We start from the raw sequence: 21,159 nt of genomic DNA, 5'->3' as shown, positions 1-21,159 counted from the left end.
TTAAAACCACCACCGATCTTGTACACGTGATGGCAGAGCCAGAGGAGTGGCACATTGTGGGTGCATAGTGCCATAGAAGGGTGTGCATGGCAGAGCCAGTGCAACTTGTCCTCACACTGATTGGCGTGGCATTTTTTTGGCTTGTACATATATTCGGTAACTCCCTTCCCCTCCTTCTGGAGAAATGAAATACCACCCAGTCTGGCAGGGTAAGGCCATCTGAAAATACACCAGAAAAGTGATTGTCATCAAGCAAGCAGATCCCACTTACATGTTTCTGCAGGGCGATTCATGTAGACAGTGCATGTAGGCATGGAGAGAAGACTACACAGCAAAAATCCTTCAACCTACAGATACCAAGCCTGTGAGTTTAAAAACTTTTTTCCAGACATCTTGGTTGCCCATGTGTGTGGAGCTGATGCTTGCCTTTTGGAAGCCAGGTGCATTATACTCTTCATGTTGTCCATCGGTGGATGAAATTGAACGCCCTACTCCAGCCCAGAGGGCTCTCAGGAGGCATATGTGCAACACTCACAAAGGTGCTATTGCTAAATGCTGTGTGCTATTATTATTACTATTATTGCTACTACTAGTAGTAGTAATAATAGTGGAATAATTGCTATTAATAATAGCATCACGGCCTGTGCGTCACTGTGGTTGACTCAAGAGATGGATGATCAACAGCCATCAAAACAGCTAACATTGGTGTGTCCTCTGATGGGTTTTCAGGGAGGGCCTTATGTACACACCTTTAGCATCACCAGGGAGATGTGTTTGTTTGGGATGATTCGGCTCACCTGAAGCAGCCCAGCTCATAGCCCAGTAGGCTTCTACCATATGAAGCTTCACAAGATGTGCCTGGTGCTGCCCTGGGGCAGCCCAGCCCACAGACTGGGCAGGTGCTGGAAGGGCCCCAGGGTGGTGGTGGTGGAACGACACCCTGGGCTGTGTGAGAGGGTAGGGGGGATCTTGCCAATGCCCCACAGAGTCTGCCTACAGCACCCATCCCAGGAAGAGACAAGAGGAACCTGAGATGAGGTGAAGCCCTCCCTGATGGCTTTGCTTGTCTAAGCCCACCGTGGAGAAAAAAGAAGGGTTGAAACCTTCCCTACCCTGCTGAACAAGGCTCCTGCTGGCCCATGTGCCTGTCAGGTTACATGTGTTGCAGAGGTCCTTTGTTTGGAGCAGCGTGGTTGCACTTGGGTGGGATCTATCTGCAGGCTTAACCACAAGCTTTTCCATGGTAGCTGCACTGTCAGGTGAAATGTTTACACCCAAAAGAAAAGGAGCATCTTCAATAGCTGGGATAATAGAAAGCCCTCCAGTAACCTCAGTAGTCTGGGGGTAGTTCTTCAGAAAGAGCCAGTGACTCCTTCAGTGCCAAGCGGCACTCAGAAGTAAGTGCCACCCACATCCTCCAGCCACTAGGAGATCTGTGGTTTTGCTTTGGTTTTAGACAAGATCAGATGTTTATTTCAGTAAACTAATTCCTTAGAAGACAATGTTATTTGCTATCTTCTCCCTCTTGACTTGTGGTTCCCAGTCCTACGTGCTGCTCTGAGCTGATGACCAAAGACTGCCCTACCTCTGAACCAAGTCATTTTGCTGCTCTCTGACCTCAAATCCACCAGCATGCAGAGGGCACGTAGCCACAGTGACTTGGACACCCAGAATGGTCCGGCTCTCGGAGTTTATACCTAAATGTGAGTTTTGCCTTGAATGGCACTTCTCTGACCCAAGCCAGTTACTGTCAGCATATCAAGTGCTCTATAAATTAGCTGTCTGGGGAGTGAGTTGAAATTACAGAGTTAGCTATGCTAAGCCGTAGCCATGATAAATAGCTATGCTAAGGTAAGCTGAGATGTTTCAAGTCAAGCAGGACTACTAGATCATATGGTTTCTCACACCATCTCATTAAGTTTGACAAGAAAACAGACAAATTGTTTCTTTTCCTCCTTCTTTGCTTTTAGGGTTGCTGTTGGCTGTGGAGCAGGCAGGCATTTTGTCCAGTATAGAGACTGTCTCATCAGAAATCTTTTTCTCCTCACAAGCCTCATTTTTTTACCTTCATCTCAATTGCTTTTTGTGCGGGTGGCACCTCCATCCACATCAACATCCATCAACACCTGCGGTGGGAGGTATTGTGCACAAAACGAGGTCTTCTTTCCAAAACCGGTTCATCACCACGTACTTCTGATTCAAGGACCTAAATTTGACCTTGTTGAGTGGAAGTCACAGTGAAGAAAGCAGAAACATAGGGTTTGCTGCAGAGTGCCAGAAGGAGCCATCAGTTTAGTCCTCCGAAATCATGGGCCATTATATTTCCCCCAGTTATTGCAAGATGAGCAGCTTGCATTCATCCCAGAGAGGCTGCCAGGCTTGACCTGAGGATGTCAAGAAATGGTAAAACTAGGACTTCATTCAGTTACCTGCTTCAGTGCTTGATTCACTCGGTCTTTTTTCTAACGTGACTGTGCAGCTTGAACCACCAGGACTTGACAGGCCTTTTTTCATTGCCCTAAAGAGCCCATTGGTATGCAATAATTCCCTCTTTAACGCATGGCAAGGAAACTGCTTCATAATCTGCTTTTGAGAAGCAAAATAGGCCAACCATCCCAACCCTTTCCTTTTCAGCCTGGATCATTACAGAGATGCTGGACATGGCAGCAGGGTCCTCTAATCCCCTGGGCGTGCGTGAAAGTGTGCACCCTCTGCTCTGCGGGACTCAGCTCCATGCACAAAGTCAGGAGCTGCAGCACAGGCCCCCAAGGGGAGAGACCTGAGTTTGAAGGTCAGGACCTGAAGGGGTCCAGGATCTGAGCTGCTCCAAGTTGAAGCAAAGCGACCAAGCGGGTCTTTTTCTCTAGTGGAAAAACCACTGGAGATTGCTGCCATGGAAAAGCGGAGTTATCGCCAAACACAGAAATGTTTCCTGATCTGTTTACTAATATTTGGTGCTCCTTTCTGGACGGTGTTCAAACTGAAATCCAACCACAGGCGTCAGAAACTTCCTGCCCTCCTCCCCACCCTCCGCTCCTGCACCGGGGAGAAAATCAGGGGTGGGAAGAGCTGGTGAGAGGCAAAGAGGGAACAGGGTCGCTATTCTCGTCTTGCAGAAGGGGTCCTAGAGATGCCAGGGCCGGACTCTGCTCAGAGGGGCACAGCGAGAGTCCCAGAGGCATTTCTCTGAGTGCAACAGTCCCTGGTGCTCTCATGGGGCCAAGGGCGAGCAGTGGCCGGGTTGTGGCAGAAGGGCATGAACAGGCTTTGCTTGCCCAGCCCCTTGGGCCACCTAAGCCTGCGCCGGGCTGGTTCTTAATGGAAAATAAATAGGATATTACAATTGTCTCATTATTATAGGGATGTTTACAGCTGTCTCAGCCTGTGGGGGAGGGACGGGAGAGCCAGCCAGTTTGCAACTACTGAAAGGTCAGCGCAGCGCATGTGGCTACCGTAACCCTTCGACTATATCGGGCATTGAATTGTCTACTTAATTAGTCATCCCCAGTTCAGATTTAAGAACATTAAACTGAGACATGCATATTATTCTTTGCTAATAGCAGTCAATATACTGAAAACAGGGCTTTTTGCACAGTCTGCAAAGACATTCACTTTTGTTGCAGGTTCTTTGGTGTTTGAGGTTTCTTTGGACTAGTTGTGAATTACTAACATTATCCTATGTGGTTACAAAGCAATGGAATCCAGGGCTTTACTTCCCTGCTCTGTAAGAAATCACAGAAACAACCAGAAGCACCAACTGCTGCTCTGCGTCCTATGTGGCTGTATTTGATTGCAGCATCTGGAAGAAAACACATCTCCAACAAAACCATCAAGGTGAGATGAATTCTGCCCAGTCTCAGCTCAGTCATAGTTAAATACCCACAAAGAGCACCTCGAAACACATAGCTGGGCTTGTTGAGTCTGGCCATGGGGAGTCTGGGGGGCACCTGAGAGCAGCCCCTGGCTGTGATTTGGGCAGGGCTGGAGGAGAGGCACCCCAAGGCAGAGCAGCCGTGCTGCGGCCGCCTGGACCTAGTGCTGGTGCCTGGGGTTTGGACTAGAGACCCACCCAGGTCCTCTCCACCAAGAGAGAAATAGATGGTTGTCAGATAATCTCTCTCAGTTTGCACATGGGCTTTCTCTAAAAATAAACCAATTTGAAAAAAAAATCCGTACTTTCCTTTTCCCATGAGCAAGGTGGGAAAGTTAATAGCAGAGCCAAATAGGACGCCAAGCTCCAGTTACATAAAACTTCTGACTTTCTGAACACACACGTGGCCCAAATTAGGCAGAAAAGACAAACCTGCTGATTTGCTTTGCTTTGCTTAATTCTTTAATTTTTTTTTAATTTTTTTTTTAAGTAGAAATCCTGCAATATTTCCTTTCTGAAGCCCTGCGGCACAGTGTGAAATATACACCGCAAGACCCCTGGAGGATGTTGCCTGCAGTGGTGGGTACCTTGACTGTCCACCCTGCAGAAGTAAAGACCTCATTTCCCAACCATTGCCCTAGCTCGTTCTCCGGCCTCTCTGGTCACCGATTCCCTTGGTTTCGCTCCAAACCTGAGGACTGGTATCCCTCTCATCCACTGGGATCCCAGGGGGTGGAGGGGATTTGGGGGTGTCTGGTGGAAACACGCCTGCCTGGATTTCTGAGAAGCCACTCGTTGCGCCGGTACAAGATCCATTGAGATCTTCACCTCTCTGAATATTGTTTCAAGTTAATCAGATTGCAATTTTTAAATTATTTTTTCATGGAAAAATCTTCCGTTGGAAAATTTCTGATCAGTCCTAAATAACACCCTGAAACCAAACTGCACTAATACCGTCTCTGCTTGATCCGAAGGGAGAAAAGCAGGCCAGGGCATCCCGCCCTGCCCTGTGACCTGCACCCCATGCCGTGACCTGCCTCTGGAGCAGTTGGGTCATTTTGGGGGATATCTTTAGATCACCTCCACTTTGGGGTTTTTCCTTTCTCATTGCCAATGACTCTTCAGCAAATGCTTCCAGCTTAAACCAGAGCTTGTGTTGGACCAAAACAGTTTTGCATGTCAGAAATAGTCCCTTGCAGCCTGAAAAGGCAACTGTAAAAAATAAGTGGAATAAACTCAAGGGGGCATCAACTCAGAAAGAGGTGCATGTGCAGTGGGGCAAAGAGTGGTGTCAGCCTTCACAGTGACTCTTTAAAAGCCAGTATTGATTATTTCATCTCAGAAAGAAAAAGAGCAGAGGGGGCTTGCTCTTCCAGTGCCACGGGTGGAAATCAATGGCTTTGACTCAATCAAAACAAGGGCTTTTATCAGACAGCTCGCAGAGATTACAGGGCATCTCTGTATTTGGGGCACAGCCCCTGAGTGCTGCAGATACAGGTGGTGTATCAGATGCTAGGGCATCTCTCGTTTCAGCCAAGGGATGGGTGGATCACACAGGAGGTGACCATCGGGAGGAGCTTGCAGCATTGTGCATTGAAGCTCTCCCTACTAGGAGATCTGTGTAATGCCACTTGGACCAGGTGCTTTTGGAGAGGCCACTCTGAGGCCGGAGCAAGGACCCAACTTGCTTTTTGTTCATCCCACTTCCATTTTTTACCACTATACCCCCTTTTAGGACCAGTTAGTCTAGAGGATGAAGATTCATAGGGACTGGACTCTCCATGGGTGGTGCTGACAGATGAGCTCTCAGCTTCCAAACTTCACCTTCTGCAAACCTTTTTTTCTCATTCCAGCATTAGAAGCATCTGTTTATTGTAGGAAAACTGTGAAGTATTGCAAACGTTGCTGTCTTGGGATGGCAGAAAATTAAACAAGTCCCACGGCACAGACTCAAACTGTAAACTGGGAAGTGCTGCCTGAGATCAAAAAGTGGACCACCACAACGATGGTGGCTTGCTCAGTGTTTTAACAAGTGCTTTGCACTTACATGCTGAAGGATCTGGACTTAAAGCCAGGGTTTCTTCAGTGCAACCTCCAGAGATAGCTCTCTGCCCCATAAGATTTCTCATACAAGCTGAAAGCTGGCTTTGCAGAGGGCACTGTCTTTGTCTTGCAGATATAGTTGCCACCCCTGTGTGGACACCAGTAATTTGGGCTGTCATCTTGCAAACTTATGTACATGTGCAGTTTAGGTAAGTTTTTGAAGGGTAGCAGACATGTAGGTCTGTCAAGAATCCAGACCTTGGGGTTTTCTGTTTCGTTTTTAAGATTGAAATTTAAAATAATTTTTTATTAGGTCAAGAGTTAGCCTTCAGTCATGCCAAGAGCTTTCTAGTTCGGAGAAATACTTTACAGGTACGAGCATGTTCTGATTTGCCCCTCCTAACAAGGCATTCATAGACTCACTTTGATCTGGCAAGAAGGACATCCTTCTCTAAGACTTGGCTTGCTGCACAGAGCAGCATTACAATCGTCGTTCATCTACTATGACCAAAACACTCTGAGCTGGGTTTGGTGGAAGGGTTTGGTGGGTTGCAGAAATGCACAGCAAACACAGCCAGTTAAGATGGGAGGCCAAGAACCCACTCCTAGATTCAAGCTGAGCCCCTCTACGAACTTGAAATGGCATAAGAGGCACCAAAACCCAATGGAGATCCTCCAGAATGAAGCTATTTGGAAAGCTCTCCTTGCACGTTCTGTTTTGCAGTGTTAGAGAGGCCCTCTGGTCATTAGCTAGGATGTGTCCTTGGTGTATCTACCAGTGTTACCTTGCCCTAAGAGCTGGTAGGTGACAGCATCAGAAACATGAAGATCTGCTGAGGCCTGGCCAAGTTTTCAGATGAAGACACCCAACTATGTAAGTACCTACAAGGTACCTTCACAGGCTGCCCAGAAACTTCACTGCCCATTTACACTCCTAAAAGGAGCTGCTGGCTCCAGGGCTCATCTGAAAACCTGACCTGAATGATGGTCGGGAGAGAAGATACCTGTCTCAAGTTCACTTTAGCTCAAGTCTATACCACTGGGCAGATCCATGCTAATCAAACCCATCTCTGCCTGCAAGATGAGCAAAGAGCAACATTTTGCAAGGGAGAAGCATTGCTCCACTGGCATCGATACTTCTAGTGCAGCTGCCAGTTTCAACGGCTTTAGGTCTCCGGTTTAATAACTTACAGCTCACTGTGTGCATCTCATGTTCTTGTTTATTCCAGGCTGCAATCAGCATTAAGTCGCTACAGAATTTGTTTACTTTGCTGTTGTCAGTAGAAACTAAAGGTCAAATAATCAGAACTGAGCCTGTGGATATAACTCAGTATCTGTTTATATTTTTGCTGACAAGTATTAATAAAAAATATTTGTTTGGCCAAGGAGGCTCCATGGAGCAAACAAAGGTGGCCATGTAGTTGAAAAATGGAGAAAAATAAGCCAAGCATCCCCACAGCAGAAAACACAGGGACGAGGGAGCCTGTCACCAGTAGTCCTACATGGAACAAAACCAGGGCTCTTGGAGAAAACCACGATTCCTTGCAAGAGCCGCTCTTCCTCCTCACTAACCTCCAAGAAATGGCTCCAATGCTGAGAGGAGCAACCTGTAGTGAAGATGAGCCTCGCACTGCCTTGGAGAGCTCTGGCTGGATCTGACCAGGAAGCCCCATCCATGAAGATGGCATGAAGAGCAGCTGTAATGTCCATGCTGTGACCTGGAAGCTGTGCCCCATGGTAGCCCAGAGGTGGCAGATGCAGATGGGGCAGCAGACTTGTTCAACCCACCCTTAAGCCTCATGTTCACTGCTGGTAAAGCACAAGTCAGTTGGAGGAAACCTGGATGTGCCTACTTTCCTGTCACCACACCTCGCCACATCAGGAGAGAAGCACAAGACTGGTGCTTCTGGGGCTCAGCCTGCACCCCTGGAAGCAGAATTTGGCTTGGCAGGGAAGCCTCGTGTGGCTTCATAGTCACAGTCAGCTCGTAAATCCTTCTACAGTGAACTAGAAGCCACTGTGTATTTTCTTCTACAGCTCCCAACCCTGCAAGGCTGAGGCATCTATTGCAACAGGATAGAATCATACAATCATAGAATGGGTTGGGTTGGAAGGGACCTTAAAGGCCACCTAGTTCCACCCCCCCTTGCCATGGGCAGGGACGCCTTCCACTAGACCAGGTTGCTCAAAGCCCCATCCAACCTGGCCTTGAACACTGCCAGGGAGGGGGCAGCCACAACCTCTCTGGGGAACCTGTTCCAGGGCCTCACCACCTTCACAGTGAAGAACTTCTTCCTTACATCTAATCTAAAGCTACCCTCTTCCAGTTTAAAACCGTTACTCCTTGTCCTGACACTACACTCCCTGATAAAGAATCCCTCCCCATCTTTCCTGTAGGCCCCTTTAAAGTACTGGGAGGCTGCTATAAGGTCTCCCTGGAGCATTCTCTTCTCTAGGCTGAATGACGCCAACTCTCTCAGCCTGTCTTCATAGCAGAAGTTCATCAGCCCTCTGATCATCTTCATGGCCTTCCTCTGGACTCGCTCCAACAGGTCCATGTCCTTCTTATGTTGGGGGCCCCAGAGCTGGATGCAGTACTGCAGGTGGGTCTGACAAGAGCAGAGTAGAGGGGGGCAATCACCTCCCTCAACCTGCTGGCCACACTTCTTTTGATGCAGCCCAGGGTACAGTTGGCTTTCTGGACTGCAAACACACGTTGCCGGGTCATGTTGAGCTTTTCGTCAACCAACACCCCCGAGTCCTTCTCTGCAGGGCTGCTCTCAATCCATTCTCCACCCAGCCTGTATTTGTGCTTGGGATTGCCCTGACCCATGTGCAGGACCCTGCACTTGGCCTTGCTGAACTTCATGATATTTGCTCGGGCCCACCTCTCAAGCCTGTCAAGGTCCCTCTGGATGGCATCCCTTCCCTCCACCATGTCGACCGCACCACACAGCTTGGTGTTGTTGGGGAACTTGCTGAGGGTGCACTTGATCCCACTGTCCATGTCACTGACAAAGAAGTTAAATAGCGCTGGTCCCAGTACTGACCCCTGAGGAACACCACTTGTCACTGGTCTCCACCGGGACATGGAGCCATTGGCCGCAACTCTTTGAGTGTGACCATCCAGCCAGTTCATTATGCACCGAGTGGTCCATCCATCAAATCCATGTGTTTCCAACTTAGAGACAAGGATGTCATGCAGGACAGCGTCAAAGGCTTTGCACAAGTCCAGGTAGATGACATCATTTGCTCTTCCCTTATCCACCAATGCTGTAACCTCATTGTAGAAGGCCACAAAATTTGTCAGGCACAATTTGCCCCTAGTGCAGCCATGTTGGCTGTCACCAGTCACCTCCTTATTTTCCATGAGCTTGTGTTGGAAATGTGGAAGATCACACAAAACTAGCACTACTTAGAATGGCTCTAAGTATTTCAAGATTATAAGATTCCCAACTAGATAGGTACACAGGGAAAAGACAAACTAAAAACACACTGAGGAAAAAATTTCTGTGCAATTAGAGCAATTTAAACTTAGTGGTTTTCCACTATTTTACCCCACTGGAACTGTACCTCATCGATGAGGTTGCAGTGCTGAGCTTTGGCTACTCAGGCACAGCGGAGAGCTGGATCTCACTTCTCTGGTTCAAGGTTTCCTAGCCTTGCAGAGCTGAACAGACACTCCTGTGTATCCTCTGAGTGTAAGATCTCTTAGAGAGGTGTTTCTAATATTTTTGGGCTTGACCAGCAACCAATACTCTTGGGTTTGACCTTTGCAGTGAGGCAGTGAGAAGTTTCTAGCTGCAAGTGTTCACACCATTGGGGCAACAGCAGTCCGGTTCCTCCAGGACAGGACTATCACTTTTTCCCACCTCCCACCAACAAATACATGTCCTTCTCATTTATTACCCCTCTTCTTTGGGGAAGAAGTTGAGGCAGGAGAGGAAAAAGCATTTATAGAGTCAAAAGAGGATTTCACTTAGAAGTTTGAGCCCTCTTACTCTACCTTGTCCCATCTCTGCCAGACCATGCCCCATGCCCCAAACACTCTGCACCAAAGCCTCTTCCTTCCTTGGATAAGTTGGATTAGAAAAGAGAGGCTCTGTTATTATGGAGGAGTCTTTGTGATGCTTGGGTAATAACTGACACCACTGTATCATCAATAATTAAAGCCCACTTGTCTCTTTACAGTGAAGCACTGAGATTGTTTTGTTGAGTCTTCATTAGTATCTGCCATGAGGAAACCAGTATGTCTAAAACAAGGAATCATGCAAAACTGGAATGAAACTTCCATCAAGTTGGGAAAAAAAAGAGCAGCAAGGTTTCATTTTTAAGTCATCTGCTCAGTAGCTCTTGTGGGTTCAAAGGGGGCAAAGCTTCAAGATACTTCAATAGCATTACATGACTTCCGATTCGTTAGCATGGGGCTGTGAGTAATTCCGAAACCCTCACCTCTGAAGTAGAGCCAAATGGCAGCAAGTGAATCACCCAGAAGACTGAGACCCTTTTCTGCTGGCAAAATAAGCTGCGAACACACTGCAAATTGCACACGTTTCTTTGCTTATTCAGCATTTTGGTGCAAGCAGCTTTTATCTTGTCAATATTGCTTACCAATTCAGTTCATGAATGATTGGACTGTGAGATATCCTGTAGTTCTTTTAGTCAGAAACCTAATAACACAAGCATTCTGAAACAGAATGCGTTTTTACACTTTCACACAAGTTTGGGGTTTTTATTTTCCCATCCTTCAATTTCTGAACTCTGGGCTTCATCACTAAACGTTTAGCTTGAATCAGGATGTAAAGCAGAAATCACTCATGCACAATGCCTTGCTCATTACATCCGTCTTCACAAGGGAACGTCTCTCTGATTTCCTGTGTCAGAAGAACACAAAAATCGCTGTATTGGTGCAAATCCACTAAACCCAGGATCCTGTCTTGAACTCTGGCCAAAAACCTGGGGAAGAGAGTAAGAATAAGAAAAACATGCAGGGAAATTTCACCTGGGTGCTCTCACAGCTTCTGGTACTTTGCTGCTCAGGGATTTTATGAAATAGGTCATTTTGGAACCAATCAGTACCCTTGAATTAATTCCTCATTCATGAACTTGTTCATCACCTTTTTAAACTCACAAAACCGCCTCACGTCCCCAAAACCATGCACCAGGGGACCACCCTGTGGAGGAAACGTGTCCTGAAAGCAACACTCCCCTCTTGCCCAACCTGAACCAACCTCCAGCTGAAGTTAGTGCCATCTGATACACTCTAATTTTTTATGGCAGAAGAGGCCATTCCTGATCTTCCATTCTCCCCAAAGCCTTTGCAGCTCTGTTGTATCCCTTCTGAGGTGGGAAGACTAAAACTGCACCCAGCATCCAAGACACAGGAGCATGGTGGATTTGTGCTGCAGCATCATGATGCTCTCTTTTCCTTTCCTGGTAATTCCCTATGGTCTTTTGGCTTTTTTGATGCTCCTGAGCAATGGACTGGTGCTTTTATGGGACCATCCATCAAAACATTGGGATCTTATTCTGGAGTGCTCATCATCAGCCAAACCCCATCATCTCATACGTGGCATTTGGGTTATTTTCCCTTTGTGCATCACTTTGCACCTAGTTAGTGAATCTGCAGTTCTTCAGTGTTGTCCCTCAGCTTTACGATTCTGCAAAACACAGCAGCAGCAGCAAAATTCCTCTTTTCCAAGTTGCAAACAAATGTGTTGAAAAGCCTGGATTTCAGTAATGGGGAGTTTCCTATGCTGCAACTTGTGCTGATGCCTCTGGGCTCTCACTGTGTCTCTCTGAGCAGAGTCTGGCCCCAAATACCAAATCTCTCTAGAAATACCTACATCCTCACTGACACCAGGGGCTCCTGGTGTCCCCAGGCACAGCATGGTCTTTCCACACCTAGGGGTGGAAATGGGGATGGGGCATCTCCAACTGTCTTTCGAACATTGCCTAAGTTCTGAGGAATGAGCCTGGAGCTCCAAAAATCTGCAATGACAAGGAAATCATTTAGTTTGCCTTTTCACAGAGGCAGCGAGCCAGGGTTTTACCCTGGTTAATGAGCTAAAATGCAAATAAGGTAAATATCCTCATTTGTGTAGGATTCCTTCTATTTTACATCAGGGGCAGTTTGGTCTCCATCCCTCAGACAGCTATAAACCTGTTAAGACTAAAATAACTGAGGTAGCATCAATCCGGGGAGATTAAGCCAGTATTTCATAGCTAGCGTGCTGAAGCAGATATTTCCTTGTATCCAGTATTGGACAGTGAGATATTTGTGGTAGCGTCTCTGGGTTTAACCACTCTATTATTGTGCTTTTCTGGAAGCATGCCTGGGAAGATGCTGAAGTTCAGCAAATGGAAACTGAAATCCTAGTACTTTTTCATTTATTAGCCACTGCTCCACGCTCAAGAAAAGGCATTTTTGCAAAGACCCTTTTTGAAAACCCAAGAAAAAGCAAACGCAACACAGGAAAAACCTGTTCAGCTTGAGCTCTGCTCAAATCTTTGAGGTCCCAGGAGGTCCTGACATCTCCAGCAGCTTCATCATGGATTCACCTGCCTCTTCTGGCAAGAGGGCTGCCAGTCATGTGTGCCAGCCCAGGAAAACCTCTTCCCTTCAGTGGGGCTCCCGTTCATTTTGCGACATGCTCTTTCCCCAGCCATGAAGTCTTGCCTCCAGTCCCACCTGCCCTGCCATGGGAGGAGGAGGATGGATTCAGCCCAGCTGCCCCTACTTCAAAGGGCTGTTACAGGGGATTCTTAATTAACCTTACACCCCACTTAAATGTAAACCAACGTGAAAGCGCCAAGGCTGTTCCCTGTTGAGGGACAGCTGGTTTGCATAAGATATTGTTTCTTTTTCGTGTATGGACATATGGGTTGCATTAACATCCTGGCACATGGCAAGAAGTGGATGAACGTTTCTTTCTACTGCTTCCTTCAGCTGGTGCCAACATTGAGGATCATTTCTATGGGTCTGCTGGCTTCAATGGGGAATAGTCGTAGGTTTCATAGGGCAAGTTGGAGATCTTGGGCCAGTGCGCTTCACGGATGTGAATTTTGCACTGCCTAGCTGCCACGGGAGCACTCACCCGGGGACCGCTGGCTTGCCTGGGGTTTAGCCATGGGGACGTGCTGGGACGCCAGCCCCGGGGGGTGGGGGGATGCATCTGGAAATGGGCAAAAGGCTGCAGCAGGACCTGACTCTTCTTCAGCCTGTGGATTGGACCTCCTCATCAGGACATTTTAATTACTTTTTTCTAAATAACGTCGCTTACCCTGATGCTTATGTTATTTATAAGTGAGCACTAATTCAATGATAACCATGGATTCCTACAGTGGGCACCACTCTGTGAAATGATTTAAAGAGAAGAGAGAATGCTCTGAAACACTGGCCTAAATAAATCTGCAAAGTTACATACATATATATTATTTCCTTAAAAGTTACAGAAGCTGTTTTAGCTGTCCAGAAATTCTGATCTTATGGCAGATGTGGACTGAGTCTGAGATGAGAATTTACTGTCACACATGCTTTCTTACCAGGTCTTCACTGGAAGTCGCACAATACACTGCCTATCCTGCAGAGCGACTCCATCTTCTACATTGCGTATCAGAACAATTCAAGCACGACCATACTGCAGCTCAAGGTATAGACGCTTCGTGCAGGGACCAATACTAGGTAAAATAAATTTAGAAAATGCATACAAGAATACTTTTTAAAATTTTAAAATGTAATTAAATTCACATTTAAAAAAAGAAAAAACAAAAGTTGTCTTCTTATTTACCTCTGGACTTTTGAGGGTCTATGGTTTGACCTGGTCCAAGTCTTTTGCAGCCAGCAGGAAGAGATATTCTATAAGCAGGATCCAAGAGGCTTTTATGTTTTACCAATTTTGTCACTGTATCAAACGACAAAGTGTTTGTAAGTTGCAGTTTACAAGGAAGATGTTTCCAAGATGTCTGAAGGTGAAATGCATCAAGGGGAGTTATTGTTCCTATGTCTCCCAACACTTGTTAATTGTCTCGTCTTCTGCTGTTTGAAATACTGTTATTTTGTTAAACAAACAAACCCCAAAGCTCACACATACACAAAAAAACCAACCCCTCCCCCAAACCTTTCCATCTCTCATATCTCTATGATCCTGCGGATGGGTGGGTGGACGCTCCTGCCCAGGAGGTAGGAGCTGACCCCTACCCACAAGGAGCTCACCTTGCCTGCCTACCTAAAAAACCACCACCAACAAAGAAACCCAGCGCTGTGCCTAAGGGTGAGGGAAGAACAACGCTGGGGCTAGGAAACTCTTCCCCTGTGCCGGAGCAACTCTGTCCTATGTCATCTTTCACTTGGGCTGGTTTCCACCCAGGTCTCCATGGACAGAAGCTACAGCAAAAGTCCTCACCACAATATACCTTGTGTGAGCAGCAAGAAGTTAGTTTGTAGCCCCAACCTGCACGTCCTTCTATTTGTCTCTTGAGGAAAGTTTCTAGGAGAATTGCAAAGGAGTGTAAAAAAAGTGAAAGTTATCTTTGAAGAAATGTGCAGAAGAACAAATAGTCTTATTTTCCAGACTGCTCACCAAAACATTTCATAGGGAGTACAAAGGATGTGAACTTCAAGATTAAAGAAGAGAATAGAATTTGCTGAACAAACTGATTGTGGAACAGAAAGGACCTAAACTGATATTAGCTTACCTAAGACTAAACAGAAAACCTCCCCTTGTGTCAGTAATACATCTCCCAAAGCTTGTACAAAAGCCGTACAGGAATTAAAAAACTATTAAGCCAGTAACATAACAAGATTTCTGTGTCATTCTGCACCTAGGAAGATTATGACTATGCGTCTTACATTTCCACTCCATCTTTCTGTGTCATAGGAATGGATGTATTCATACCTGCATGATGTTTTCACACAAGCACTACAGGTTTTGGGGAACTAGCCCAGGAAATTTCTCACCATGTTGCCTTATGTCAAGTAAGCTTTAATGGGAGCACCAGGATTTGAGGGCCTTTGAGAAACTGGCGTCTAGAGGGTTTTCCTGAGGACAAATGGACTTGGTCTCAATTTTAAGACATCAGCACCATTATCTCTCAGACCAAGAGTCATCCTTTCATGGGAACTGGTGATTGCTCCTGTGACCTCTTATCAATCTCACAAGAATAAGATGAAGAAGATGATAGTGAGCATTGCCCAGTTGCCCCAAATGCCTCAGTCTTGCATGGTCCTGCCACTCACCAGCCATCCAGGTAAGGAAGTGGTAGGATCCTGTATCCAAGATAGTTACAGCCTGTTGCCATCATCTCCAGGCAAGCCAGATGGGAACATGAACAGTCAGCTGGTCAAGAGCCAGCAATGACACTGATGGGCATAGCTGGTGGCCAGGTGTAAATCAGTCCTGCAAACTCAGGAGCACAAAACAGTCTCTCATGCACAAGGTGCACCCCAAGGAACACAGGGACAACACAAACTTGCAAATATTGAGTATGACCTGCAGCACTGCCACCATGAAAGGGAGGCAGGAGATCTTTGGCAAACAGCCGTAGAGGCAAACAAAGAGGGAAGGAAGTGTTAGAAACATTGCTTCCCTCTGTGGCATTACAGGAGATGCCAATTTTACACAGGCTGTCCTGAATGTCCCTTGAAGAACAGGAGATTTTGTTCGCCCTTGATCCAAACAGACATGGAAGATGCCCGTTTTGCAGCAAGCGGATATCTGCATCTCCTTGGGAAGTCCATCAGACCACATCCATGGGAACTGACAAAGGTGGGCAGCCCTCAGGAATGAGGGAAAAATCCTCTCCACCAAGGTCAGGCACAAAAACCAGGTGGAAAAAAACCATGAAGGCAGTAACATACTTCACTCCCAGCCTTTGGTGCCTGTGGTGGGTTGACCCTGGGTGGATGCCAGGCGCCTACCAAAGCTGCTCTATCGCTCCCCCACTCAGCTGGACAGGGGAGAGAAAATATCACAAAAGGGTCATGAGTCGAGATAAGGACAGGGAGAGATCACTCACCAATTATGAATTTTGCCACTTCACGGGCAAAACAGACTCGACTTGGGGAAATTAGTTTAATTTATTGCCAATCAAATCAGAGTAGGATAATGAGAAAATAAAAACCAAATCGTAAAACACCTTCCCCCCACCTTCCCTTCTTCCCAGGCTTAACTTTACTCCTGATTTTCTCCAACTCCTCTCCACCAGCAGCGCAGGGGGATGGGGAATGGGGGTTGTGGTCAGTTCATCACACCTTGTCTCTGCTGCTCCTTCCTCCTCAGGGGCAGGACTCCTCACACTCTTCCCCTGCTCCACCATGGGGTCCCTCCCGCGGGAGACAGTCTTCCATGAACTTCTCCAACATGAGTCCTTCCCACGAGCTGCAGTCCTTCAGGCACAGACTGCTCCACATGAGTCCTTCCCACGGGCTGCAGTCCTTCAGGCACAGACTGCTCCAGCGTGGGTCTCCTGTGGGGTCACAGGTCCTGCCAGCAAACCTGCTGCAGCGTGGGCTTCTCTCTCCACGGATCCACTAGTCCTGCCAGGAGCCTGCTCCAGCGCGGGCTTCCCACGGGGTCACAGCCTCCTTTGGGCATCCCCCTGCTCTGGCATGGGGTCCTCCCCGGGCTGCAGGTGGAGATCTGCTCCACTGTGTACCTACATGGGCTGCAGGGGGACAGCCTGCCTCACCATGGTCTTCCCCACGGGCTGCAGGGGAATCTCTGCTCCGGCACCTGAAGCATCTCCTCCCCCTCTTTCTTCACTGACTTGGGTGTCTGCAGGGCTGACAAGCCACCCCTGTAGCCCCCCTGCTACCAAAACCTGGCCACACAACCCGAGACAGTGCCCCACCAAGCAGCCTCACCAGTGCCAGAAGCAGAGACAGGGGAAGGTGAATGCCCTATTCCAACCCACCAGTGCAAATCAGGAGGGCAGTGCTGAGATAGTGCTGGAGGAGCTTGGCAGAGCTAACTCCATCATAACCCACACTCACACAGAAACCCTAAGCCAACACGTGCAGAAGGTGCCATCATCTCCCAGGACTTGGCCGCAGGTTTGGACAGACAGATATCAAGGAGGACTTCTTTGTACTTAAAAAAAATAGCCTGTGGTGAGACTCTGTGGCAGGTCCTGGAGATACTGGCTTTACAGGACCCTTCAGAGACAAATGCACCAATGCTGCAAGGTACAGACACACCAGAAGTTTCCAGAAGGGCTCCAAGGCCACATGGTCATAACCTGCTCCAGGGTAGGAGGACACCTTCACCAGCTGCTTGAGCAAGAACACCCAAAGCTCAGGTCTTACGCTCCATCCAAAGTTTGCAGAAGACGCAGCAGCAGGATCTCTCAAGTCCCCTGCAAGGCAGTAGCCAAGACAGGGTAAGTTGATACATCATGCACAAGAACAGCACAAAGTCTTTGGGGAGGGCAGAAGAGTGAGCTCAGCAGAGAAAGGCACTACTCAGCATGGAGGACCATGCGGCAGAGCATCCTGACTCAACAAGGGCGGAGAGGACCTGCAACCATGGAGATGGCTTTGTTGTCTTCACTCCACCCAGTAAGCAGGCGGAGAGGGGCTGACTGCAGCCGTTGCCGATGGAGCAAGGGAAAAGAGTCCAGCTTTGCCTGGCTGTGCGCAAGGACACTCTGGTGAGATCGCCCGTGAAGCATCTCTTTGGCAAGACTTCCTTGCTCTTTAAGTATGACAGACGGGGGCTGCTGTGAACTTCTATAATACAAAGCCTAAACAACATTTCAACCTTTCTGCTATTTAGCATGGCCCTTATTGCATAATAAACTAGAGACAGGGATAATGCATGACCAACATAGGTCAATGAGGCAGGGAAATGTAGAAAAGTTTCTGGCACAGATGCTCAGCTACTATGCATTGACATAAAACTATTGACTCCTGTTGAGCCCTGAAGATTCACACAGAGCAATGCTTCAGCCTCCTACACGCAACCGCTTGTTTTTTATTCTTTCAACAAGACTTTTTTTGCACAAAATGAAAACAGAGTTGGACCCACAACATTTGAATATCAATGGCAGGAGTTCAGACATTACCTCCATGCAAAGAAACATCCCTTAATGCTTGTTTTAATGTCAAGGATCCCCCTGGCAGGTAGATGTTCCTTCCACTGCAGCCCAGAGGAAGTCACTCATTTAAAAATGAATAGCTTTGCTTCTATTATGCCATTATCCCACAAATTCTTGCATTTTATTGGCTGAGGGCTCTGCATCACACCTTGGGTTGCCTGCAGTGCTTTGCAGGTTGTGGTTTGTTCTGTTCCTGTGCTAACAGGGCTGAAAAGAGCAGAACCTCCCCATAGCTGCCTCTTTCTCTCTGTGAAAACTATTTCTTTAATCAGACTGATTATCAAAATCGAGGTCATGACGCAGGTATGTTTGAGAAACTATTTTGTGTGATTAGGGGTGGGGAAAAGAAAAATCAGGGCTTGCTAGATCAGCAAGCTGTGACCTTGCCTCCAAGGTGAGCAGGCCACAGGAAGAAATTAGGTCTATCGCACAATGTTAAGCAGAAGACTGCTCCATTTAGGCAAGAAAAAATGACTATGTAAAACTAAAACAATGAGTAATGGAAACTAAACTTAAAGTTTATGGGTTCCCATGCTTCGTAAAATACATATGTGGCGGGATAACAGTTTGCGAGAATGAAGAAAACTTTCTATCACCTGCTACTTACTGTGGAGGATTTTCAGTATCAATTATTAATACGCACCTTGAAGTCAGTAGGCTTAGGTCCAGTTTCCCCAGCAGCCTGCAGAGACTGGTGGAGCTCCCCACCCAGCTGACAGCTGCCTCCCAGCTGCCCTGCTGGCATTGCAGAAGCTGATGCCATTTTGCAGCCTGACACCATCAGTGGCGGGGTTTTTTTATAGTTTCGAGATGGATCTTACAGATTGGACCTCTCGCCGGTTTACTCTGCAGTCCATACATCCAATGTCAGTACCTGTTTTCTTCCCCTGGGTTTTCTTCAGCCGATGCTAAACAGGTCTCTGATGCATTAAAACAAGAACCCCCTTGGCTTATGGCCATGTAGTCTTCCTGACAGGGATTTTTGGCTTCCCTATATTCCCTTTAGATGTGGCATTTGTGCTTTGAGACAAGCAAAGGATCAGGACAGGCACTGTGGTGTTGGTGGGGACAGTGCCCACACTCAGTTTCTATTAGGCCATTTTAATGACAAAAAAAATTCCTTTTAGATGTTTCCAGAGTAGAAACCAGACCTATCACTACTGAAAACAGGATAATATTCAACACTTCACCAACTCAGATAAGCAATGTGAAAAAGCATTTAATGGATATTTTGAACTGGATCATTGAAATGAGCAAATGGACCACTTCCAACAGTGAAGGGAATAGGATAGTCTTGACAAAACCAGGCTGTCCACATTTACACCAAACAGCAGAAATGCAACATGGGTAAAAGAGCAGTGGCATCCCGTTGTTGTATGCAGCAAGAAGACGGCAGAAATGACACAGAAGATAGGAATTTGTCATGGCTTTTGCTGGCTGGGCTGATGCACCTTGCTCTTCAATGATGGAGAAGGATAAAACAGGAGGTTAATCATCTCATGACATAATTTATCTGTATCCACAGTGATCACACCAGTCAAAGTCACACAGATACCTTGGACCTGACCCATTAGTAGATTTGCTGAGAAATGGTGAAGGTTGGCAACACCTAGGTCACAGGATTAAGACAACCCTGGTTTGTGCCATAAATCTCTCTCCCTAGGTGCAACTGGGCCTTTCCTTGGGAAAACAAAAGTGCCCTTCCTTTTAGCTGATGGCAATGGCATCTCCAGTTTTAGCTTAAATCCACTTTTGCAGGCAAAGTCTCAGTGCTCCCAGCAAGACAAATTACCTAGGCACGGACCTCCAGGATCTTCTTCCACCCTGAGCTGGAAGGGAAAATTAATACAGATACACCAACAAGATTCATCCTTTCATCCCTGTGCTTTTGCTTCTCTCCTGTCAGCAAAATGACACATTTTCCTGTGATTTCTAGAGCAGATGAAACATGAGAAGACATATGCACCTGGACACGTGTCCACATGCCTGATGCAGTGAACTTCACTCCAGCCAGCAGAGTTGATGTTAACATTGATGACATGTTTCCAGCTGTTGGTCTGTTTTTATTCTTCTATCAAACAGTCACTTTTAATAAAAAGCTGAGCCTTTTTTCTCTCTTACAGAATCTGTGAATGCCTCATATGGTCAAGAAACTGAGATTATTCATAACCATAAACACTATGTATAATTTTTGCTTGTTATAACTCTGTCCAGATGCTGGTACTCTGTGTGCCCATGGAAATTAGGCACTCTCCTCTTTCCAGCCTCTCCAAGAACCTCAGTGCTGTGACTCACAATGAAAAAAAAAAAAAAAAAGAATGGAAAGAATGCAAAGCAAATGCATACAGCTCCTAGTATTTTATTTGTCCTGGATCTCATGAAAGGGAATCAGAGCTTTGATACTGAAAACAACAGAGGTCTTATAATGATGCTGAAGTGTTATTTTTTTCCTTGAGCAACATTGAGATTTTTCTGTTCCTCCTCTTCCTTTCAGCAAGCAGTAGTCTCTGCATTTGGTCCAAGCAACAGTTGTCTCATGTGGGAGGAGCCCCAAAAGCCAAACAAGTGAAGGTAGAAATGAAGGCCAAAGATAAAGGCTTCTTTGGAAACAAAAGAAGTCTTTCTCTAGATTTCAGCTCTCAATATTTCGCAAGAGCTAAAACCACAAGAGGCAGGTTGGTTTCAGCAAGGGTGTGTTCACAAATAGCCCAAACACATACATCTCTGAGAGTAGAGCTATTCCCATTGGCACTTCTCCATTGCTGTCAGGAAGCAGTGAGCTTAGCCGACACACACAAAAAGGGTCTCAAAGTTTAGCCCTAGCAGACAGCTTGTGCTCTCTTGCCAAAACTCTGGCAGGCAGCCCTTTCCTGCAAGCTAGAGCTAACTTCAAAACTGACATCACACCTACAGTGGGGAAGAGCTCCCTATGCAAACCCTCATCACCGAGTTTGCACATGCAGCTGAACTCCAAGGGGATTATTGCCTGATTTATTGCGGTTATCCAACCCACATGGTAAGTAGCCACTGGATGAGGGACAGAAGAGTCTATCTGGTCTTCCCCTGAATTCAGGGATGATTGCTCATGGTGATATAGAGTCAAACTTACAGCCATGCTCTGAGGAAGCTTTAGGAAGGTAGAAAGGATC

The 21,159-nt window shown here is 46.8% G+C and overlaps 1 long non-coding RNA gene across 2 annotated transcripts; it reads right to left on the bottom strand.

The window, feature by feature from the left end:
* Positions 1 to 10,632: 10,632 nt before the first annotated feature.
* On the bottom strand, positions 10,633 to 16,284 carry LOC104326004 (uncharacterized). 2 transcript variants are annotated; one of them, XR_011326803.1, is made up of 4 exons: positions 14,330 to 16,284; positions 13,705 to 13,818; positions 13,460 to 13,594; positions 10,633 to 10,870 (listed from the first exon to the last, which is right to left on the bottom strand). It is a non-coding gene; the product is annotated as an uncharacterized lncRNA (long non-coding RNA). The 2 variants fall into 2 exon arrangements; XR_719476.2 differs by having other exon boundaries at positions 15,153 to 16,284.
* Positions 16,285 to 21,159: the final 4,875 nt, after the last annotated feature.

Source organism: Haliaeetus albicilla, chromosome 11, assembly GCF_947461875.1.
Source record: "Haliaeetus albicilla chromosome 11, bHalAlb1.1, whole genome shotgun sequence".
Lineage (NCBI taxonomy): Eukaryota > Metazoa > Chordata > Aves > Accipitriformes > Accipitridae > Haliaeetus > Haliaeetus albicilla.
This window is presented reverse-complemented; position numbering and strand designations above follow the sequence as displayed.